This window comes from Micromys minutus (genome assembly GCF_963924665.1).
Source record: "Micromys minutus genome assembly, chromosome: 20".
Taxonomy (NCBI): Eukaryota; Metazoa; Chordata; class Mammalia; order Rodentia; family Muridae; genus Micromys; species Micromys minutus.
The window spans coordinates 36,685,081-36,711,867 of record NC_137955.1 but is presented as its reverse complement, the minus strand read 5'-3'; the positions used below and the strand labels follow the sequence as shown (position 1 = coordinate 36,711,867).

At 34.3% G+C, this 26,787-nt stretch overlaps 1 protein-coding gene across 2 annotated transcripts in view; it reads right to left on the bottom strand.

Annotated features, from left to right (window-relative positions):
• Nucleotides 1-26,787, bottom strand: part of CDH12 (cadherin 12) — a gene marked incomplete at both ends in the record, with an annotated part of 283,200 nt that overhangs the window by 216,257 nt on the left and 40,156 nt on the right. The gene's annotated exons all lie outside the window — the stretch shown is intronic.

Below are 26,787 nucleotides of genomic sequence, written 5' to 3'. Positions count from 1 at the left end.
ACTTATCTTAACAGCATTAACCTAAGAACTTATCTTAAAACTAAGTTTCACTGGTTTATGAGACTGAAATTAGTAGAGACCCCAAAGTAGAAAGAAATATATGTGATAGATAGAGGTTCAGATTTCTCAAAATCACCATTTTTTGGTGATAGGTTCACAGAGTATATATACATTAGAAATTTTATTGAGTGACCTCAGAAACAAAATGAGAATTATTTCATTACTCACTGGTAATCAACTGGCCAAGTTTTGAATGTTAAAAAATGTGCTTTCATTTTAATGCATACTATCAAACCTTTAAAAAAATCAAGTACTGACAAAAATGTATTATACACATGTATGCAAAAATGCTCAAAATCTGTACATTTGTCTTTGTTTTTTTTTAAATAAAGTTGTTCAGTTTTTAAAAAAAGAAGATGTGCTTTCCAGAAAAACATATTTAAAGAAATTTTTAAATAAATATATGATTTCAAATTTGTGACGAGGTGTTTCAATATACACAGTGTTTTAATGATTTTCATGTAGGAAGCATTGATGGGTGCTAAGGAATCTCAGGGGTAGAATTTAGTTCTGTGAATTTATAAATTAATCATTTCTTGAGTAATATATGCATTCTGAATATTCATTTCAAGTAATAAGTTAAATAAATATTTATATACAATAGGCAATATTTCATATTTTGAAGCATTTATAATAAATTTTGAAGTTGAGAATTAGAGGCATTCACACGGAATTAGTTATTCAAACAAGTGTTACTAAGTTCATCCAATTTCACTGTAAAAACAACTCATAACATTGTTATGTTATCATGTTTTAGCATCTTAAGCTCTTTATGTTCATTATATACACAATTGGGTTTCATACAAACAATTTATGTCAAGGATGTCACTTCCTGTACTGTAGTAATTGCTTTCCCTTAACCTCTCTGTGATTTCTCTGTCATTAGCCTTCTCTTTTCTCCTCATCTCCCATTGTCTTATCGATAAGGAGACATAACGTGGAAAAACATCTCACATTTGTCCTTCTCTTTCCAATATACACACTTTAATATGATGACCTTGTGTTGGTTCCATGTTGAATGACATAATCTCATTTTTTTAGGTGCAATATAACTTCTTTCTCAATGTAGGATATTGTTTCTTTATCCATTAATATGCTGATAGACATCCGATTTTTCAAAACACTGTTTTTGTGATAATCAACTAATAAGCATGAGTGCAATATATACGTTTGAATTCCTTGAGTACACAGTCAGAAATGAGATGCGGATGCACACAGCCAAACTTTGGACTACATGCAGGAACCCTGATGGAGAGGTTAGAGAAAGAGCTGAAGGGATTTGCAACCTCACAGGAAGAACAACAATATCAACCAATCAGACACCAACCAAAGCATCCAGGGACTAAACCACCAACCAAAGAGAACACATGGAGGGGGAGCCATGGCTCCAACTGCATATGTAGCAGAGGATGGCCTTAACAATAAGAAGAGAGGTCCGTGTTCCTGTGTAGGCTAGATAGCCCAGTGTAGGGGAATGCTAGGAATCTCAGGCTGGAGGGCATTAACAGGAGAGGAAGCAACCTCATACAAGTGAGGCAAAATCAGAGAATGGGAGAGGGGTTTAACTGGGAAGGGAGATGATATTTAAAAAATTAATACATAAAATAACCAATAAAGTAAAATGAAATGACAGAGCTAGATATAATGTTAATTTTTATTTATTTTTAAAGAAACAGTTTTTAACTTTTAACTAATTATTTTATTTAGTCATGGTCTCCTCTCTCAGAGTTCTTCATTCCATTCCCTTCCCCTTCTCTTCTGATAGGGTGTCCCCCTACACCTTGTCATTCCATTCCCTGGAGCCACGAGTATCTACATGATTAGTCTCATCCTCTACCACTGAGGCCAAACAAAACAGTCCCCTGCTATAAATGTGCTGAGGACATCAGACCAACTTGTGTACATTCTTTGGTTGGTGGTTCAATTTCTGGTAGCTCCAAGGAGTCCAGGTTATTTCAGACTGTTGGTCTTCCTATTGAGTTGTCATCCCTTTCGTGCCCTGCAGTTTTTTTCTACTAACTATTACATAGAGAATTCTGACCTCAGTCCAAACTTGGCTATAAGTACTTGCATTTGTCTCCGTCAGCTGCTGGTAGAGGTTTCACAGACTGCCAAGTTAGGCTCCTGTCTACAAGCACAACATAGCATCAATAATAGTTTTGGAGCTTGGTGCCCATACATGGGATAGATCCCAAGTTGGGCCTGTCACTAGGTGGCCTTTCCTTTGATCTCTGCTGCAGTTTTGTCTTCGGGTTTCCATTAGACAGGAATAATTCTAGGTCAAAAATTTTGAAGATGAGTGGGTGAATCTATCTCTCCACTTGGGCCCTGTCTTTCTACTGGAGGTGGTGTCTACAGGTTCCATCTCCCCACTGTTGGGCATTCTGACTAATGTCACCCATGCCTATTGAGTCCTGAGAGTCTCTCACATACCAGGCACCTTTATAGAGGTTCTCCATATCTTCCTCCCTGGCAGCTGCATATTTCCATTAATTCTGGTAGCCCTTTTAGCTTCTTTCCTGTCCCTCTGCCCCATACCTGACCATTCCCTGTCTTTCCCCTCCCTGACACTCTCACACCCAAGTCCCTACCTCTCTGTGCCTCTGATGATTATTTTATTCCCCCTTCTAAGTGGTAGTCAAACATCCTTGCTTTTAACTTCCTTATTATTTAACTTCCTATGGTCTCTGGGTTGTATCATGAATATTCTGTATGTTTTGGCTAATATTTACTTATCAGTTAGTGCATACCATGCATGTCTTTATGGGTCTGGGTTACCTCACTTGGTTTGATATTTTTTAGCTCCATCCAGTTGCCTACAAAATTCATAATGTCCTCATTTTTATAGTTGAATAGCATTTAATTTGTGAAATGAACCATATTTTCTTTATTCATTCTTTGGTTGAGGGACATCTGGGTTGCTTCCAATTTCTTGATATGTACAAGGCTGCTAAAATCATAGTGGAGATTGTGTCCTTGTGGTATAATGAAACATATTTCAGGGATATACCAAGTAGCAATATAGCTGAGTCTTCAGGTAAAACTATTTCCAGTTTTCTAAGGAAATGCCAGATTGCTTTCCAGAGTAGTTAAACCAGTTTACAATTCCAGCAGCAATAGAGGAAAGTCTCTTTTTTTCTCCTCCTTACTAGTATGTGCAGTCCCTTGAGATTTCAATTCTAGCCGTTAGGATTGGTGTCAGCATTACACCATATTGATTAGAATATCAGAGTTGGTTTGATCTGCACTTCCCTGATGAATAAGGATGATGAACATTTCTTGAAGTGCTTCTTGTCCACTTGAGATTCCTCTGTTGAGAATTCTCTGTTTACTTTTGTATCCCACTTTTATATTTGGTTACTTTGTTTTTCATAGTCTAATTTCTTGACTTCTTTCTATATTTCAGGTATTAGCCCTCTATGGAGTATAAGGTTAGTGAAGATCTTTTCCCTATCAGTAAGTTGCAATTTTGTCTTAGTGACAGTTTCCTTTGTCTTACACAAGGTTTTCAATTTCCTGAGGTCCCATTCACCAGTTATCAATCTTAAAGTCTGAACAATTTATTTTCTGTTCAGGAAATTTTACCAATGTATTCCAGACAATTTTCTGCTTTCTCTTCTAGTAGACTCAGTGTGCGTGTGGTTTTATGTGGAGATCCTTGATTCACTTGGACTGGAGTTTTGTGGAAGATGATAAACATAGATCACTTTGCATTCTTTTACATGCATACTGCCAATTAGACCAGTACCAGTAGATGAAAATGCCTTTTTCCTATTATATAGTTCTGGCTTCTTTGTTAAAGATATTGATACTAATTTCTATTAGTTGCTAGACCATTTTACAGAGTGAAAAGTTTCCCTTGGAATCTTAACTTTGTTTTGGTTTTAATTTCCCTCTACTACATTGAGAATGTTAAAGATTTGCCATATAGATCCTGTGCTCCAAATATGTTTGTTTGTTTGTTTGTTTGTTTGTTTGTATGCTTTAGACATCTGATTGGAGGGAAACTTGATTGAGAAAAAAGACTAAAACTCAGGCTATTCAAGATGACGAGGCATTTTCTTCATTAGTAATTATGGAGCCCAGCCAGTTGTGTGTGGTGCCATCCCTTGTGTTGGTGAACTTGGGTTCATAAAACAAGCAGGCTGATCACACCATTTAGAATTGCAAATAAGTATAACTCCTCCATGGGCTCATCAGCAGATCCTGCTTCCAGTTTCTTACCCTGTTGGAGTTCCTTTCCTGACTTCTTTCTTTGATAGGATACAATGTAGAAATGTAAGACAAACATATTCCTCCCCAGCTGCCTTTTTAGACATCCTGTTAAGTAATAGAAACCCAGACAAAAATCATGCCTATTACCAAAATGTCACATGAAGAAGAAAGTAGATCCTTCTCAGACCTCAAATAAAACACGATTTGAAATCAAAAGAGAGGAAGAAGAATATATATATATATACAGGTTTGATAGAATGAAAGAGAATAAAGAAATATACTAATTATATTATAAGTTTACAATGTAGAATAAAGGGCAAAATATAAAATTGAAAATTTAAAGGTATTAGTGGAAAATATTGTGAAAGTTCATCAATATTTTGACTTTTAGAAAACTACTCCAATATACCAGTAAACAAATTAAGAACAATTAAATTGTAGTAGTTTAAGTGACAAAATGTCTATGAAGAAAAGGACATAATTAATCTAGTGAAGATATAGACTAAGAAAAACGTAAAATTTTACTAGTTCTATATCTGCTAGAAAGTTAAAATTTTGAAGAGAAAACCTAAAATATTAGGTATCCAAAATCCCAAAACTAAATTAAATTAGAACATAAAACCAACATTTATCCAAAAGTGATATCCACACTCAAACTCTTTTAAACAGCAACTAGCAGGCTTAGTAACTTTCAACTTAGTATTATTACCTGTGGTATATTAATCTGAACCCTAGCATCTAAATTCAGTCATAGACTAATTTTGCACATTAAACAAAGTGTAGATGAGCAGAGTTTATAAAGATCACTCATCTTTGTAAAAAAGATAAAATGTAATGTTTTATAGACTGAGCGGATTGTATTTTGTGTTTTTGAATTATTTATATATATATACACACACACACACACACACACACACACACACACACACACACACACATATATATATATATATATATATGTATGTATGTATGTATATATATGATAAAAAAGACCATGCATTTGAAAGAGATCAAAGAGGGTTATGTGGGAAAGTTCAAAAGACAAAAGGGGCTAGAAGTAATACAAATATACTTACATTCCCAGAAATTAAGTGAAATAATTTTAAAAGTTATTTCTCAAAAATGAATCTAAATGCTTGTCAGTCAACAAATAAATATAACTTATTTTATTTGTATTAATCAAAGTGAATGAATATTCATTTAGTTAAATAACATTTATTCTACACAAGAAAAAGAATCTAATGACAATATGGAGACTTTTTAAAATTCAAAATGTCATGATGTGCCAAAAAACTTTATACTTTTTTTACATTTTTTCCCTCTTCTCTGTCACCTAACATAATGACAATTTAGATCTACATATGGGAATTTTTTCATTAAGAATATACCACAAAGGTGGCAGAGATTTAAAGTCTAGTTCAGAAGCAATAGAACCACTTTTTTACTTGTCTGTGAATAATATACTCAAATCTTTTTGTCAAATTTCCAGTCTATTTTATTCTACTTCCAATTCAGTCATCCTATTCTTTTTCCCTTTGCTCATTCTCATTTTGAAAACATATGGTTGTACATTTTCCTAAGACACTTGTCAAAAGACAAGTCTTTCATCATGCTGTCTTTTTGTCTCAGCTGTCAAAACTTTTCATGAAGCCAGCTCTCAATGCCTGGAGTCACAAAATGAACATTGTTTTGCACAGGTGGTAATTAGCCCTCATTGATAGTAACTAGAATGCTTCCCAGGTAATTCAGTGAAAGTGAATGTCTTGCCCTGGCCTTTAACTTTCTTAACTTTAAAGACTCTAATACACCTGATCTGTTTTTAACTTCATTTCCTCTTACATTCCCTATCTCACTTACTGTATACTCTATACAGTGCTTTGCCATCTAAGAAAACATGAATTGGCCAATTTCTTGTTTTCTTTGCTTTTTGAATATTCTGATAGCTAACAAGCCTCTCCTCTAGTCTGAACCATGGTTTCATTATCCTCAAACTGAATACAATGATGAAATCATCAGTAAGCATCCTTTCTAAGCACAAGCCATTTGTTCTCTGTAACCACTATTTACTTGTTAAATAATTCTGGGGACTTCTCCATATTTTACCTGATATTTATAATGTAATTTTAGCTGGTAAATTGAATATTAATTACTGATAAGAGGAGATATCCTTTGTCATGCAATTGAACATTTTGACTATCTACAAATTGTCCTTTCTGCTGACATTATTCAATAGTTAATTAGACTTAATCTGTAATATAAGCACCATTCCTTCAATGTATTTTTCTTTCCTTTAGGTTACCAAAAACTATTGTTCTAGTCTATTAAACTATGCAATGTTCATTAGATCACTCAATGTGTAGATGTTTCAGTCACACTAGTGATAGGATGTTTGTCTGGACAAGCCATGTGTTTTGTTTCTTTTTCCAAAACTAAATGTTAGCTGGCTAAACAAGTTTAACTTTTTGCTAAACTTAGGATACTTCCTGTAGAGGAATTTTAATTCAGCAACATATCTGCTCTGGCAAGGGATCACATTAAAAGATATGATCTGGCTGGAATGCAGTCATGCCCTAGATTACAGTCTGATCTAGCTAAAATTTAGACATGCCTTTGGCACACATGTTTAATCTATAACAATGAAGTCCAGTAGTAGATTGTAGAAGGAAGCATCCTTGTTTAAAGTGAGGTCTAATTGGTGGGCAGATAAAGAGACAAATCAGAGAAATAAGTCAGAAATAGGATATGCCCAGTTCATAGGAGAACAACACAGGAATAAATTCTACTTAAGAAGCAAAAAGATAAAAACAATTGTTGTCAGATAGTGTATTTGTATTTGGCAGTTTTACCAGGATAGTACTACAGAGACAGGTTATAGAAAAAACAAAGAGATAGAAGAGAGGAGTATATAGACAATAAGAAGGAGCCACATTTTAGAACATTTAAACATTTAAATCCTGCTGATAAGGTTGAAGTGTGATGTTATCTGATAGCTCTGAGCTCAGTGAAAAATGGCTTCTTTTGTTGTGGGGGGTAAGGGCTTCTTATTACTGGGTTATCCTGGTCCCCATATCTACTACCTGAGGAGTGTCACCTAGTCCTGTCCTTGAGATTCCTGTATTGCCTCCCCCATGCAAATGAGGCATCTCATAAATCTTAGCCATCATCCAATGACTTTTGCCCACCCTAGATATTCTCATCCCCTTTCTCAAAACTACATAACCCTTGTTTTTCCTAAATAACATGTAAGTTATGCATATACATCTTAATAAGGCTATATACCAAAACAAAGATTGGCGCAGAGAGCTATTTTATTGATGATCATCAGAGAAGAAACCACAATTGTTAAAATTAATATGAGTCCAGGCAGAAAAATTCAGTCTGAAGCTGAGAAAATCTGCATTAAAGCTGTCATCATAGAGATTAGATTGTCCATAGGTTAGAAGCTTCTAGGCCTAGGTCTATGGATAGTCAGAACAAGCTGTGTGTTTGCATACAACTTAACCCATCTCTTCACCAGAGGGGGGTGGTAATATTACAATATCCCTTTGGAGAGAAAAACAAAGATTCATTTCATATCTCTATTTCTCACATACTGACATCACCAAGAAACATATGTAGTTATGATCTTTGCCATTCTCGTTCACTGCATACCTTTGCTTATTTATTTTCCATCACAAAGAACAAAATTTTGCATATATACTTACATAGCATTAAATCATATAATTATATATGTTTGTGGGAAGATGTGAAGTGATTGATGAAGAGAAAAGTGAATGACAAAACAGCATGTAATATGGATTTTGTGTTCATCAGCAAGCAAATACTAACAGAGTAGCAGAAATTTCACATTCTTTCAGACCATTTTTCTAATGGTTTTCTATTCCCTGAATTTCACTGAACCTATTAAAGTTCCATGAACTTAAGAGCATAAGTATGTGAATGTGGAACTACTGTGGGGTTGTAGAAAAAAAAAAAGATTTTACTAAAGTACCTAAAACTACTCAAATTCATTGAGATCTTCATATTTGCATTCACATTATTAATCTTCTCAAAAATATCTCATACATTTGATCAATTTTCTTGTGGTCATTTATCTATTCATAGGCTCTAGGGTCCTTTTGCTGGGATATTATTCCTTACAAGCTGAAGGAAGTGCTGAAAACTTGGACATAAGGAGCTTTCCTTTATAAGTGGTTTGATTTTGTTGCTCTCTGGAGTCTAAATTTTACCCTGACTGCATTTTGGGAATGTACATATATGTACCTATATGGTGTGAAAGAAATACTATTACTGGCAGTTTCCTCTGGTCCCCTTTTCTTCTTCTCTATACAGAGAAAATTCTTAGACTATGATGTTTATACTCCATCTTCATCTATGTAGTGTAATTGGTTTTAAATTGTTAAAGTCTTAGCCTCAGTTGGAGACTCCAGTCTGAGTACTGAGGGAACTGCCAGGATATTGTCCTCATTTTCTATGCTATAGGTGCATATGGTCCATTAAATCTCCAGTCTCTTGTACAAAATGTACATGACCATAGCCTTTAAATTAGCCACTGGAGTCTCATTCAAAAGAGAATGATACTAGCTCTCAGCTTGCTTGGCAGACCATGGCACTTGCCTTGTAAATTCACTATTATTAAGGCCAGGTTCTTTTTGGCTATGATAGTAAAATGTAAGCTGGAATGAATAAAGAACATTCTGCATAATGATATATTCTCTGACTCTTAATAAATGTCACCAAGTCGGGTTTCAGTATATATTTTCCCCAGAATGAAGGAGGTGTCATATGAGAGTGTTCCTGTATATATCTTTTATTCACCAACAGATTTTTTTAATAAAGAACAACATTTAATTGGGTATGGGGAGGTTATAGGTTCAGAGGTTTACTTTATTATCATCAATGTAGGAGCATGGCAGCATTTAGGCAGGCATAGTGCAGGAAGGGCTGAGAGTTCTCCATCTTCAACTGAAGGCTGCTAACAGAATACTAGCTTCCATCCAGCTAGAAGGAAAGTTTTATAGACCAAACCCACAACGACACACTTATTCTAACAAGGCCACACATATTCCATCAGGGCCATACACCCCCAAATAGTCCCACTCCCTGAGTGTGATGGTTTGCATATGCTTGGCCCAGGGAGTGTCACTATTAGCAGGTATGGCCTTGTTGGAGGAAGTGTGTCACTCTGGGGGTGGGCTTCGAGACACTCCTCCTAGCTGCCTGAGGATTCTTAGTCTGTTTCTGGCTTCCTTTGAATGCAAATATAGAACCCTCAGCTCCTACTGCACCATCACAGTCTGGATGCTGCCATGCTCCATCCTTGATGATAATGGACTGAACCTCTGAACGTGTAAGTCAGCCCCAATTAAATGTGCTAAGTTCAGACTAATATTTCTTAAATTATAATAACACATAAAAAGTTATATTTTAAAGCAATAGGATTTCTGGTTTATAGCATTTTCCCTTCCTTTCCATTTTTTTTTTTCTGTGTGGGTATTGATATGAATATAAATCTCTGATTTTTTATTCTCTGATCATGAGAAGACTGGAGTAGATATTCATAGCCATTTAACAGGCTACACTGCATGTTTCTCACATTTAATCAGCGTTGACTTAGCAAGGCTTTTATTGTGGGTGAGTGCCCAGCTTCACCCAAATCATCAACGCTCTTTGCTTCACAGAATTCCATTGCTTCTGCATCCAAACCCAATTATACCTTAGCTAATCCCTTGCCCCTTTAATTTTCTTTGATAGTTTTCTAGGTATGTGCAAACTGCTAAGGCATTATTACATCCACTCTCTAGTTTAACCATTCTCAGGTAAGAACGTAGATGTCTTGTTCTGGATTATTATGAGTGAATTATTTTCAATTTTGACCAATAACAACATTCCCCTTTCCTGCTCATTGTAAATATTTAACTCTAAACATCTCATTGTAGTTTCTAAAATTACAAAAGTATTTTTTTACATATGTTCAATGCACACTGCCACCTCTCACCCATCTAGATACATTTGATCATCTCTCAATAGGATGTATTTTTCTCCACTTCAAAGTGTTGGGGATAGGTCCATGTTTGTTCATGTGCTAAAAGACTTTAAAGAAATATTATTTTTCTTAAAAATTCCTTTAAGCTCCTTTTGAGCATAGGTAGAATGTCCTTTCTTTTGTGCATATAGTCCCTAGCACTCTGTACTAGGAAAATTTTTAAGATGTGCAATTAACATGCAGTTTAGAATCACCTCACCAAAGCTCAGTCAGTTTTCAAGGAAATAACCAAAGCATATTTATGATGGGAACAGTGGTAGTTAGGGAAGGCAAGAAGCACCATGAGAGCTTGCTGGAATAACCATGGAACACATATTTTTTGGTTTGTCCTGGACATACTACACAAGATTAAGCCAGACCCAGCATGAAACAGTAACCTTGTATCAAATAAAATTGAACTTTCATATGATGCTTCTTTGAAGACTTATGATAATTTACAATTTAAAATATTTGTTTAAAGTATGTGGTCTGTGCAATCTTATAAAGAATAATAGGAAATGGTGAATTATCTAAGCAAAAGCTTTGATTTTTACTGAGTAAAAGAATTGTGTTTTTAACTTTACAAAACCCTAGATTTTCATTTATATATGGATATAAAGCTTTGAGCAACCTGTAGGAGATACTGATTGGGCACGTTCATTTTCTGGCAAGAGCTTTATGTCCTTATGTCATACTCATCTTTGTTGTTGTTTGTTTTATTAATTGTTTTTACTTTCAAGGTTTCTGCACTTCTGCTGTGATTACTTAATTTAATTAATTTTTATTATCTTGAATTATAACACTACAAAAATAGTTTTACAAATATCTTTTTATATACAAAATCCAATTTTTATTAACATTATTATTTTATTGACATTTTATTGTACTGACATTAGGTCTTCTATTAAACAATCTTTGTCTGGCAAATGAGTCACAGTTTAGCAATGACAGTATCAGAAGAGAAAGGCATAGCAGTACGTTACATAATACTTAGGAAAAATATGCCCTGCTTTCTTTTAAACCCAGATGAACAATACACACATGTTTAACACCAAGTCACTTCAGGTAAAGGCTAAGGACAAGGAGTAGAGCCAGAACCAAGAACTTAAATGAGCTGCACCTCAAACATGCATAGGGAATTTAGAGTTATTTCATTAAATCATGCTCATGACATGTCTCAATGCCAATAATTTGATAAGTTCACCAGAAATGTTATTGTACATTTTATCGTTAAAAGAAAATATTTAATTTATTTGTTTCTTTAAATCTCAAATGCTACTCCTCTTTCTGGTACACCCCTCACTAAGTCACCACCTGTCCTTATCCTCTGATAGGATAAGAACCCCTGGGCATCCCCAGATGTCTTAATTAACATACAAATGTAAAATAAATGACCAGTGTTTTTACTTGTTTCTTTAATAATTAAAATAGCTTAACATGTGAAAAAATATAAAAAGGAAATTATAATTTATTTCTCAATTTCAAGTGTACTTGATATGAAACAAAGTACATCACTTTTTATGTGTATACTTGAAAGTCATTTGCTTGCCAAATGAAGATCGCTAAAGTTTTAAAACTATAAACTATTTCATCAGCACATTTCATTTCTATAGAGTATTGCTAAAACCTTTTATATCCTCTGGTATTTATCTATCAATTAACTCTCCTCCAATGACATGAAAAACAATGTTTTTAATTAGTAATTGCATCCATATGGATACATATTTATAAAACCAAAATGATCATTCTATTTGGTAAATTTAATTATTAACATTAGTTGAAAACATCTGGTAATCCTGCCACTGTGATATCTGATTATTTAAAAAAATGACTTGTCAAGTTTCCAAATGTACTACACATAAAAATTTACTTTCTCTTACATTTAAGGTTTTACTTAATTCCTTATTTTCTCTCAGAGATTTATTTTATTTGTCTATTTATTTCAAAAATGTATTCATTGTGTTTGTGTGTGTGTGTGTGTGTGTGTGTGTGTGTTGGTGTGTGTTTGTGTGCATTAATGGTTAGCCTCCTGTATATCACTGATATCCTTGGTGCTATCAGGGGCCATAAAAGAAAACTGAATTACAAAGAACTATAGCTGTGAGCCACCATGTGAGTATCAGAAATGGGACCCCAGTCCTCTACAAGAGCAGAGTCTACTTATTCCCAACAACTGAGCTATCTAGGGATTCCTCCATTTCTATTATTTTTAATTATGTCCATGGGTATGTTTGCTCCAGTGTGTAGTTATGTTCATGAGAATTCAGGTGCCCATGAAGGCCAGAAGCATTGATCTTCTGGAGCCAAAGATACAGCAGGTTCTGGCCCTTTGATCTGTTTGCTAGGATCTTGCCTCAGGTCCTCTGAAAGAACACTATTACAAACTCCTAATCAATGAAACATCTCTTCAGACCCAAGTCTAAAGGTTTATTTGCTTCTTGTTTCTGTTATTATTTCAGGCTGGAGAGATCACTAAACATTAAGAATAGTTGTTATTTTCGAGGAGGAGTGAGAGTCAGTTCCCAGCATCGACAGAACCAACTTTCTGACTTTTATTGAACATCAGGCTTGGACACTATGAGTATACACACATACAGGCAAAATACTCATACACATAAAAATAAAAAAAATATGAATAAATATAAAGATAAGTGAATACATTTTTGTTTTGTTTTATGTGTTTGTTTCTGTGTGTGTCTGTGTATTCACCATGGGTTACAGAATGAGATGAAAGGAAAATTTGTTGCAATGTGTGCTCTTATTGGATTGTATGAATAAAAGAAACTGGGATCAGGTAGAAAGGCTAGGTAGCAAGCATCTTTATGAACCTATCACCTCTTTGTGTTTCTGTGTTTTGCTTCTAAATATCAAAAGATAAGATATAGAGAAAAATAAAAAGAGGCTTTTTCTTTAATAAAAGTTGAGGACAGAAAAATGCTGGGAAATTTTCCCAAATATTCACCTTGACAATGATGGTATTCTAAAATGTAGAGGAGAAATCTGGGTTGGTAGACCTTTAATTTGGTTCAGTGCCTTAAAATGAAAATTGCAGCATTGAATTTTAGATGTATGTATCATGTTTCTTCTATTTGTGAAAGTCTTATTATTTGTACTTCAGTGTGGGACAAGTTATAAAGTGACAGCAAAATACTTTCCCCGTGGTGACTTATATAACTTTCAAAATATCTGTGTTCGATTCTATAACAAAACATGAACTTCAAAAGAATAAAAGTGTGAAAATATTTCATTCATTTAATATAGGAATGAAATAGGAAACCAGTTTACAAACTTTAAAAACCATTTGAAACAAAAACAAAAACACACTTAATTTCAGTTTAGACTGTGCTATAAACACACACACACACACACACACACACACACACACACACACACACACACGCAGCACATACACACACACCCAACACACAGTTAAACAAGTAATTTTTATTTGGATTTTTTTTTCCTTTTTGTTGATGAACATATCAGTATTTGTCTTTATTTTATATTGTTAAGGATTATATAAAAATAAACTAATATATTTAAAAGTGAATTTTAAGTTTGTGTTCATTTATTGTATAATATTATCCACTACTACAATATGCCCATTGTCTTTTTGAATTTTCAGCATCTATGACTATACTTTATGCCATCATACAAATGGACTTGGATAAGACTGAGCCCCTTAACCTCTGTCATGAATTGGGGAGGTAGTGGTTTCCCTTAAAGAAGATATAACAAAGTCCACTAGGGCCTAGAATCTCAAGAGGTCTCACCTCTGTTGAAGAACATCTGGTTCTTTCCAGCTTCTGTCTATTATAAATAAAGTTTCTATGAACATGGTGGATCATGTGTCCTTGTTATATGTTGGAGCATCTTTGAGGTATATGCCCGGGAGTGGAATAGCTGGGTCTTCAGAAATAGATACAGAAAGTGTGGTACATTTACACAATGAACTACTACTAAGAGATTAGAAACAACAACTTTACCAAATTCCTAGGCAACTGGATGGAACTAGAGACTATCATCCTGAGTGACATAACCCAGTCACAAAGGAACACATATGGTATAAAGTCACTGATAATTGGATACTAGCCCCAGAAAGCTCTGAATACCCAAGAAACAATGCATACACCTTAAGAACTTTAAAAATAAGGAAAGCAAATTGTGGAAGCCACAGTCCTTAGGAGAAAAAGAAAAATATCCCACTATATACCACCCTTGTGTATCATTATAGGCATTGGGGTTGTTACCACCTTGGGACTACTGTGGCTATGGCTGCTTTGAACTGGGGCCTCTAATATTAATGTACCTTATTCCTATAAAGTGCTATGAACCCCTCCATAAAAGTGGTCTCACCTCTTCCGATGTTACACAGACATTTAATACTTGCTGGTACTAGAAGTCAAACATTTTGTTGAGTGATAAGTTGACACTGGTCCTGTAAATAATTCCCCACTCATCCTTCTGTATGTCATCATAATTAAACCTATTGGTTCAGTAAGATAGTTGTAAGTGAAATTGCATGTTTGCTTTGCTATGCTAAATGGATAGTGTTTGCCCTCTGCAGGAATAAAAATTCATTCACTAATGGAGAAGTTCAACATAATATTTGAAAATAACAATGTTCATCATTGAACATAGACCTCATGTCCTGATAATATGATATACAGAAATAGATATAGACATTCTGAAAGTAATTTCATTAAGATAGACAGGAACCATACAGATGAACCTAATACATTAATGCAGAGTGTACAACTTAAAGTTTAGGTAAGGATCTGATAGCAGACCTGAACCTCACTCCTGCTTTTTCACCAATTAGCAATTTCAAAAGTAAAAATTAATAAGAAAATAACCCTAACATATATTATATATGTGTTTAAACATGAGTTGCAAAAACAAATGTTTCATATTGCATGAATTTATTACTGAACATTTTAGCCTTGCTATAAAACCTATAAGTGAAAATTAGGGTGGGGATTTATAACCTAGTAATTCTCAAATTAAACCCCTAAGCATGCTCTTGAAAGTAGCTATGAGAATGGTTGAGAATAGAGTTTGGTGTTAAAGTGGTTCTCTAATATTCAATGAGGCCTTTTATAAAAATTATCATCCTGGCTATGCAAGAGATTATTAGGACACTGTGGATGGAGAATTTTTAGATCAGAATTTTAGACTAACAACAACATGGTTATAGTTCAGGAAACAAACCACAAAACGAACAAGCACAAGTAACTTCTTTCAGTGTAGGCAAAATCTGCAGAGCAACATTGCTTGTCCCAAATCCCACTGTAGTCCTTTTTACTCTTCTAAGAGGTAAAAAAAAAAGATTAAGTTCGCAGAGAATTTGAATTATTAAAATGCCTTCATATCTTTTCCATACCTAAAGGAAACATCTATTTCACTACAAATATGAAGGTATTGTAAACATAGATTATACTTTCAGAGTGTTTTGTGCTAGAGTGCTTCAGTACTATTCTATAACTGTTTCCATTAGAAAACATAAACAAAATATATAATCATCACTTTTGAATGGATATATCTTTTACAAATGCTATCCGCTCTCCAGTTTTCCCTCTACAAACCCAGAAATGAACCCACACAACTTTGTTCACTTGATCTTTGACAAATGAGCTAAATTAATCTAGTCCAGTACATTTTCAACAAATGGTGATGGTTTAACTGGTGGTCAACATGTAGAAGAATGCAAATTGATCCATTCTTATCACCCTATACTAAGCTCAAGTCCAAATGGAACAAGAAACTCCACATAACTCCAGATACACTGAATCTAATAGAAGAGAATGTGGGGAAGAGATTCAAACACATGTGCACAGGGGGAAATTTCCTGAACAAAACATGAATGGCTTATTCCCTAGGATCAATACTCAGCCAATGGGACCTCATGAAATTGCAAAGTTTTTGTAAAGCAAGGACACTATCAAGAGGACAAAACTGCAACAAACAAATTTAGAAAAGATCTTTACCAATCTTACATCTGATAGTGTCCAATATATAGAAAGAACTCAAGAAGTTAGAATTCAGAGAACCAAATAATCCTATTAGCAATGGGTTACAGAGCTAAACAAATAATTCTCATCTGAGAAATATTAAATGGCCAAGAAGTTCCTAAAGAAATGTTCAACATCCTTAGTTATAAGGGAAATGCAAATCACAATGACCAGTCAGAATGATTAAGATCTAAATCTCAGGTGAGAGCAGATGTTGATGAGGATGTGGAGAAAGAGGACTACTTCTCTACTGTTGGTGGGACTGCCAGTTGGTACAGCAACTGTGGATATCCGTTTTGCAGTTTCTCAGAAAATTGGACACAGTAGTACCTGAGAACCCAGTTATACCACTCTGGTGCATATACCCAAACAAAATATGCTCCAATATATAACAAGGATACATACTATGCTATGTTCATAGAAATCTTATTTATAATAGCCCAAATCTATAATTAACATAAATGTCCTTCAACAGAGGAATGGCTATTGAAACTGTGGTGCATTATATAATGGAGTACTACTCTGCTATAAAAAATACTTTGTAAAATTCTTAGGCAAATGGATGGAAGTAGAAAATATCCTGAGTGAGATAACTAAGTCACAAAAGAATAGTCATGATATGTACTTACTGATAAGTGGGCATTAGACAAAAATCTGGGAATACCCATTATACAATTCACAAGGCATATGAAGCTCACGAAGAAGGAAGACCAAAGTGTGGATGCTTCAGTCTTCCTTAGAAGAGGGAACAAAATACTCAGAGGAGTTAGATGGTGGGAGGGACTTTGGAGGAATAGAGGAGAGGCAGGGTAAAAAGGAGTGTAGTGCCCTGTGTGGGGGGAGACTAGGGTGATACCCAGAGGGTCGGGATATGGAACAGAGGTGGGTAGCAAATGGAGATGGGGAACTGGAGATAGCCACCATTAAGTCCCTGAAACCAACAAAGCAAGAAGTTTCCAGGACATAAGAGAGATGAGATTAACGGAAATGTCCAAAAAAGGAGATAACCTACAGTGACCTTATCCTGAGGTTAGACAAGACTCCTGTTTCAGGGATAGGACCAACCACTCATCTCCCTCATCTCCAAATTTTAAACCCAAAATGGCTCCAGTTCAAAGGAAAAAAGGGCACAAAGTATGGAGTGTTATCATCATTTAACATCATCCCTTGACTCTCTTCAAGAAATACATTAGTCTTCTTGTGCCACTCTACAATACCCCATTACAAACATAATCTGACAAGGACAAGAGGGAGTCTATTTTGGCCACAGTATCCACTAAGGGAAACTTTTCTCTGACCCCTGACACCTGTTCCTTTCAGTCACCTATGTTCTCCTGACTCTTGCTTTTCCACCTCTGTCATCTCTTAAACCTTAAGCTTAAGATGACCCTGAAGCTTGGTGACAAAAAATGGAACCCTTAAATAACTGAAACAGGAGTTTCTGGGATTCTTGCAATACTTTTGAGACTAGATGAAAAGTTGGTATGTAGACCTGATTGATATCAATGTCAATATTCATTAATGTGTAAGGGTTCAATTTCCTTAGGTTTAATAGGTGGACAAAAGCTACATTTATCCAGAGATGGCTGAGAGAGAGATAATCCACCTCTCCTCAAGATGTGTCCCCTAATTCATGATCAGAAATAAAGTGGTCAGCCTTGAAATCATATACATATATGCCACAAAAAAAAAAACTTAGCAGCTTTTATCAATATATTTTTCTCTGTTTTATCTTCTATGTATGTATATAAATAACAATAATTATAACAGAAAAGGAGGACAGCAGATTGAGAGGGAGTAAAGTGGGGCAAAGGAGGTGGTACACGGAGAAAGAGAATAAAAATAAGCCTTATTATTATATTTAAATTAAAATAATCTAGAATCTAAAAAACAAATGTTGCCAGTCAACTGTCAATCTTGGCAGCCTGAAGTGGTGAATGGAAAGATGTGTTACCTGGATAAAGGTATAAATAAGACTTGCTGCTTCTGGATTCTTATTTAAGCAGAGCCCTAAGTTTTGGAAATGTAAGCTGGCTTCAAGTATTCTGTTCTGTCTCACATCTGTAACAAAATTTTATCGGTGAAATTATCTATGTGTTTAAACATAATCAGGAAAATAATCTCATAAAATTCTCTACTATCAAACAGAGAAGATTTCCAAAGCAATGAATGGTGTGAACTGAGGAGGTGGGTTGAATCTTCCTGCCAGGATCTTGGTTTGCTTTCATTCCTACAGGATCTAGTCAGGTTATCTTATTCTATAGATAATAATAATAAGTAAGCACATTGAAACTAATATGTTTACTTGACTTGATTAAACTCTTATGTCTTCCTTTAGGTCTTAAAACAATCTACACCAAGAGGTAAATATTTAAAAGGTACCTTTTCTCCCTCTATTTATATATCTTAAATGTATTAGTACTGCACCTATGTAGAGATTATAGGAGCTTTATAAAGAACATCATATACATGTTACACTTTAAAATATTGTAGTCTTACATATCAACTAAATTTTTTTAAAAAAAATCATCATGGGGTTTTATCACTTATATGGCTAGTAGGTTGAAATTAAAAATATTTGGTAAATCTCTGACAAAATCAGTTTATCTCCCATCTATCCATTATCTACCAGTACTTTGTCTTCTATCTATCTGTCTATCATCTATATAATCTATCATCTATCCTCTATCTAATCAATCATATATCAGCTATCCACTTTATCATCTATCTCTCTATCTATCTATCTATCTATCTATCTATCATCTGTCATCTATCTATCAGTCATGTTTCTACACATCTAAGAAAAACTCAACACATTTAATTATTTATCACTAGAAAACACAAGTGAGTACAAAGGAAACTAGGTTCACATAAATTTCACAAGTAGTAAGTTTGAAATACTATATACAGATGTAGTTTCTAAATAGTATCTTATTGACATAAATAATTATACCTTTTCTTCACATTTATATCTATCCACAATATTAAAAATATTGCTTTAATTCATTGCTAGTGAAATTTTTAATATTCTGTGGCAGGAATGGACTATTGTTTTGTGTGTTTTTTTTTTTTTTTAGCAGTTCTAGTGATTCATCCCAAAATATTGCCCATAGAAGGCAAACATCCCACCTATCTTCTTACGTCATATATCTGTAAAGTGTAATCTATTGGACTGAACACAGGAATCCCAATGAAAGTGCTAGAGAAAGAATGAAGGAGCAGAGAGGGTGTCCAATGCCACGGGAAGAACAACATTATCAACCAATCCAACCCACCACAGCTTCCAGGGACTAAAACACCAACCCATGAGCACACCTAGAGGAACCCATGGCTCCAGTTGCATATGTAGCAGAGGATAGCATTGTTTGACATTAAGGGGAGGAGAGACCTCTGGTTCAGTGAAGGCAAATTTTCACAGTGTAGGGGAATGCCAAGGCATTGAGGTGGAGAGTGTAGTTGGGAGAGAAACCACATTTGTGGAAGCAAGTCGAAGGAGAGCGGAATGGAAGTGGGGGAAAGTCATAACATTTGAAATGTAAATACAGAGAATATCCAATAAATATATGTATACTTTTCCCATCACAGATTTTTAATTTTGAAAAATAATTTCATGAAAGACAATAATTTTATCAAATATAAAAAAATGTTTTATTTCATGTAACTTATATTTTGATATAGTATAAAGAATTAAATATATGTATATATACTTAAGATTAACCATTATCCTGTTCTATTGACTGACAATATGAAATAAAAATTAGACAATTAAGACATGTACTCCATAGTTTGTTATACATATTTGCTTGTCTGAATGTTTATATCATTTCAAACCATACATGTTGAATAATAACCAATGTATACTATTAGTGGAAACCCACAAGAAGTTATTAGCTTTAAAATGAGGCAAGTAGGTCAGTCTTATGCGGCACTGAGTGTATATAAGTAAAAAAAGGTATAGTTCTTATACACACAACCAATACACACAAGAAAAAAAAAAACACATGACCGCATGCAGGGCAGGAGTTATTCATTAGTAGGATCTTAACAATGAAGAAACTTTGACTTGTTCTTCCATTTATTACAGCTGAGAAAGATTCATTATTTATATATCCAGTTTATTCTGGCTGCCTAAAATGAGTAAGAAAAACTTTGTTTGTTATAATAGACTTGATGGTTTATTATTTCGATGAAGCCATGGATGGTGAATGACATATGAGGGCTCTCAGAAGGAAGGAGAATCTTCTACTCTGATTTACTACATTTAAACATAAGAAGCTTCTGAGGAAACATTAAAGGATGGTATGGAAATATGCAACATTATATGCACAGTGTATTTGCCTCATTAACAATGTACTACTTATTGAGCCAGAAATATCTATGACATTGAAGGTGACAGAGAAAAACTTCCTAACAAAAATATGTACAAAGAGTAAAGAATCCTATAGGACTACAGCAAAAGTTGATTTGATTTGCATTGTAGATGCATTTTGAGACACCAGAAAATGTACATAATAATGTGTATAAAATAGCATTATATGTTATAAAATGTATGAAATAATAATGTCATTGAATAATTTTCTACATTAAAAGTCTCTTTAGAAATCTCAGCTTAATTAGTGAGCCAGCATTGTAAATTACAAATGGCTCTGTTACTTCTTAAATTATACAAGTCCTGTTCTTGGTGGCTGCACCTGAAATAGAAATATGAGTCTTTATTTTTCCATTCTTTATAAAATTGTCATTCAAATTGAATTAATATTTCCAACTTTAAAGTCTTGTTTCACATAATCATGATCTAAATTCTTTGTCTTCTAATAGGTATGGTGATATTAAGGCTCAAACATAGGGATTGGGAAAGATTCATTTTGCACACAACACTCAGACCCTTGTAAACTCCTACATGAAATCTTTAAACAATTAAAAGTTTTCTGTTTTGTGGGTAGTATTGCATTCTCAATGACATTATGTTATATCAGGTCAATACTATCAAATTTTTCCATAGGAAAAGACAGGAAATTAGATCTATCAAAGGAAGAACTATAGGTAGACCAGTCCAAACATTTTTAACAAAGACACATGATCTGGGAGAATGCCATGGTAGAAAAATCTACTTTCAAGGGGAAAAACATTCATACTGTCAGGCACAGCATAGGGCTAGTCACAGTTTTGAAAAATAAAGCTGTAGCAAAACTCTTTTCCAAAAGTTTCTGTAAATATGTCCTGCGTAAATATGTGTAATAGTCCTCTCCTTGTGGTTGGCTACTGATATCTCATTGCAAAATGAAATTGTTGTTGGTTGAAAATGCAGAGGTCTCCACTATCTCAGAGGATGAAGGAGGAAAGGAGACTGATATTGGGATGCAAAGTGAATATGTTAATAAATAAATTAATTATAAAAAGAAAATGCATTTTAGGAAATAATAGCATACTTGCTTATTAAAGCACCTCTCTGCTATGTGCCAAGTTCTAAATGCAATGACAAAGTCACCAAAATTCAGGAAAAAAAGAAAAGATGGTGAGGGGAGATAAGAGAAGGAGAAATGTGAGTGTTCAAAAGAGAAAATACTACATGTGATTCCTGTTGCATATGAACGTCATAAGGTAACAACAAAGCACACTCTAGTGTCATGCCTACTGCCTCGACCCAATGACTAGTTTAGCACAGTACTATCTAGAGTCTTTGTAGAGCAACCAATGACCTTTCCTTAGTGCAGACAAAAAGTGAAGTTCAAAATTTGAAGAATTGTTTTTGCTGAATGACTACTGCCTTTATCCCATTGCAAAGTCAAGCAACCATCTTAAATTGGAGGCTTTGGGCTCAGAGGAAATGAAAGGAAATGGAAACATTTTACCGAAAAATGGCCATCTTTAAAATAACCTTCTCAGAACTGCTGATGTAGACCTCAGAACTAGTCTGCATCAGAGGCCATAGTGTAATGTTTCTGAATTAATGGTCCAGAGAGCTGTGACCAAGGACTCCTCAGGGATTCTTCCCTAGATCACATTTTATCAAGTAAGGAAGTCTCTTCATGCCAAAGGAAGAAGGCAAGTAAAAATAGCAGCACACTAGGAAGTAAAAAATGAACTTGCCCTCAAAAATATGAGTGTGAGTTAAGGACCCTTTTTGAGTGATCAATTGTACAGATTGTATTGGATTGCGTACTCCTAAATGCAGCTGAACCATTTAAATTTGGCATTAATATAAGAAGCATGCATGTAGTTATTCCCTGAAAATATGAGATTCAGCAGTTTATAATAATTATATCCTGATGAAAAGTTATGAAGCAAATTGTTGTATTCTATGCAATTAAAAGATCTTTAAAGCATAAAGATGTTTCTATTTCTTCTTATATTTTATAATTTTCTTCATTATCTTATGAAATCTTGACTTAATTCAACTACCAAATCATACAAGTCATATTTGATATTTATTTTCTGATACCACAAACACCATTTCTAGTAATGTAAATAAATAGATTTTATCTGTCACTCTGCATTTCTTACAGAAAGAATCCAATCTCTTCTTATCTGTCCTAACCACTCTTCCAATGATTACTCTAAGCAAAAAGGGATGTGTGAAAATAATGGTATTATACACATACTATTTCTCCAGTAACTTTGGACTACATTTACAGTACAGTAGAAAACTGTCACACACACTGTCATACTGAAGCTTGCCTGGATTTCTATACACCCGTTTTTCTATTATCTTGCTCACTGTTACTAACCACCCCAACAATCTTGCTGAAGTGCTTTCCCAATCAAGCTCATCCTTGCTCCATACCATTTGCATACACCACTCCTGGTTGTTGCTCTTTAATTAGTTAACCTTCAAAAGGATGCTCTTGTCTGACTCCAATTATTCCAGTAATCTGTAGTTTGCTGTTCTTGTTGCCTGTTCTCAATTTACCTTGCTATTGGCAAATAGAATGTTACCTTGAATAAATAACAAATAATTTAGTAAGTTTGATATGTATTTGAATGATTGGGAGATAGTTTATCTAGGTATGCATAAATAATTATAATGTAGGACAGACTAACAGGAACAGAAACCATGCACACTCCTTAAATTCCAGCACTCAGGAAGGAGAGGGAGGCAGAACTCTGTAAGTTTGAGGCCAGGGTAAGCTCCAGGATATCAAAGGCTACATAGAAAAACAAAGTTTTAAAAAAGTGCACAAACAAGCAAGCAAACAAACAAACAAATAAAACAGGACATGAAGAACATATGATCATTAACGTAAATTAATTTTCATTCTCAACAATAAATATTTTCAGAGGTATCTTTGTATGAATATGGGGTAATTTATGCAGATTAACCAATTATGAAATATTGATGTTTGGACACAAGGAAGGGTTAGGTCAAATTGAGCTTTAAGTAGTAGATTCATGACTTTTAGGTAAAAAGATTTAAACACAATTTATTAAGATGATGTTTTCACTCTTGCAAAACTTGAGTCCCAGGGCATGTCCTCACTATAGAAAAAAATCTGGAAGATGAAGGGATGGTTCTTGTTTGCATTAGTTTCACTTACAATTGCCTCATGTCTGTGATCAACTTTCATGTATAAAATGTCAGAGTTGTGTAGAAATTTCTATCCTATTTTTCTTTCGTGGATGTATAAATCTCCTCATGTCTCTGGTTTATATAAGTAAAACAGTAGCAGAGAATAATCTTTAATTTCTCAAATCATTCTCATTTTCTCATTGAAAGTTACATTAGATATTTTTTAAGGAGACAATAAAATGAAATAAAATGGCATACTATTTTTTAACAGTGTGAAACAGTGAAACAATGCATAGGAAAGTAGGTTGAACTTGTGTGTATGAGATCCAAAAGCATTAACACCTTAGTGCTGTCTGACTTCACTGTTTCTAGATATTTTAAGGATTTGGTTTTTATGTGTACAAGTGTTTTGATTGCATGTATCTTAGGGATTTAGATGTATGTGTAGTGAGTGTCCTTGGATGTCAGAAAAGGTGACACATTATCTGAGAGTGGAGTTACCAAAGGTTCCGCGCAGATTAGTGGATGCTGGTAATCAACCTGGGTCTTCCGGATGAGCAGTTACTGTTCATCACCATTGAGGGACTTCCTAGTCCCTAAGGCATTGCAGTTTTCATTGGCACTGAGAGCCTATCATATTATTATTTTTTCCTTATAATAATAAGTTGAAAATATTAAGAAAAATACGTTTGTTTAAAATGGAATATATTAAATATTTAGTTAGGTCAATTAATTATCAGTTTAAAATTCAAAAATAATCAGCGGCTTTGTTATGACAATAGAGAATTAAAAACAAACCAAAATAAAAAACACAAAACAAAAAAAATACAAAAAAACCCTCCAAAAACTATTGTCTACTTCCCACATCTCATGAATGGTATGCATAAGAAGAAAGAGAAAAAATATTTCCTTCAATTATATGTGTTCATTTGCATGAATTTAAAATTCAAGGAATTGAGGAGTGTGGTACCTATATAACACAGAATATAAACTTTTAGGAATTTTGTCCTTTACTGTACTTGTGAATGAATCCATCAGAAACATTCAAACATTATATACTGAAAATATGGGGATAAGCCTTTCTCAAGGATGAGGCCCCTTACACATCCAAGGCAAAATGATAACTTTAAAAACACATGGGCTAGACCTAGGCCTCTCAGCTCCTAGGTAGCATATGTGCAACTTGAGCTCCATGTAGTTCTTAGACGACTGGAATGAGGCTATCACAATAGCTGTTGACCCTACCTACGTATTTGGGATATGTTCTTCTTGCCAGACTGCCTTGTCTAACCTCAGTAGGAGAGGAAGCACCTAGCCTAGTACAGATTTGAGGTGCTAGTGTGGGAGGTATACCAAGGTGTGCCCATAACCACTCAGAGAAAAAGATGGAGGATTCAGAAAGGGTTTTGTGAGGGGAGACCAGGAGTGGGACAGTGAGTAGAATGTAAAGGGAATAAGTAAAAGAGAATTTAAATAAAAAACATATACAGAAAAGAAAAACAGGCTGATCAGCTTATATTTACCTATTTGTTCATTCACATACATCATTCTAATACATAATTAGTATTAAATAATGAGAAGCTCTCTGTGGATATGAGATTAGGAGTGTTATTGAGAGGGTTGGATAACAAAAGAATAGTGAATGAAATAATTCCTACCCAGTAAATTAACACTTCATAACTTTTGAAAGGAAATGTATAAAATTAAAAATAAAGTAGAAAATTACTAGTTTATATTTAAATAGAAAATAGAAGCACATTATATATTCATATACAATTTGTACACTGTATCTGTGTGTTATACATAAGTAGATTATGTGATTATAGTATACTCAAATCTAAAAAACAAAGTCATTCCAGAATTTTTAAATAAAAATGTGAGATGAAATCTTTACAGTCAATGGAAATGAAACAGGAGTATGACTAGAGCAAGTTATCTCTTAATTTTTACTCTGTATCAGTAGCAGCAGACTCATTTTTGAGTACTTCTTCCTTCTTGCTTATCAGTAACTTGGATCAGTAGGGAAAACGTCCCTCAAAGAAAAGGCCTCTCAGTGAGGGTTACAGGCCATCTGAATGCCTCTGTCTTACATGGTCAAAGGTGAACGTCCTGCCAGTCTGGAAAGCAGCTGTGTTTTCCCTCATGCCTTTTCATGGTTACAATGATTATATGACAGCCATAAATCTATATTAATAATATCTACCTCCAGTTTGTCCAATTTTACTTGTAGTTATTTTTATAATTTTAAATGAGAGTGTGCTATAATTTTAACCCAGGATACATGCAAAAACGAAATGTGTTTTCTGCCAACCACACTAGTTAAATGTAGCCATAATGATGGACTCTAAGTGGTGTCCACATTCCTATGTCCTCCGCATTAAAAGAACAAATGATGAAAGGCAGGAAATCAGATCGATTGTCCAAGATCCACTTTCTCCACAATTACATAGACACCTGTTGGAATTGTTTACAGAAATTACCTCACCCAGGGTTTGCATTATCTAAAATTGCCAGGATTGGAAACAAGACAAAATCTTTAGTTATCATGTTGCAGAAGAAAATTATTCACTGAGAAGAAAACATGGATGTTTCAAAAGACACAATTATGTGAAATTTGGTATCCATGCATCACTTTTAGAAGGGAAATCTTTATTATGAAGGGCAGCTTAAAATTTTCCAGAATGGATAGAGATAATTTCACTATGATGGCTATTTTACAAAGCAAAAAGGAGGGTGGGGGAGAAAAATTATTATAAACAGTCTTGATGCAGAAAAATAATAGTAAAGTGGACATTCACATAGAGAAATTGCAAGAAATGGACATAAATATCCTCAGAAAGTAGAATGAAGAGAAACTGTGAGATGCTGGTAACAGGCTCCTTAACTGTTATGACCAGAATGATGAAGATCAGGGAATATATCAGTTTCTGAAAGACACTTCCTCTGTGATAAGGCTTTCCCTCTTCATG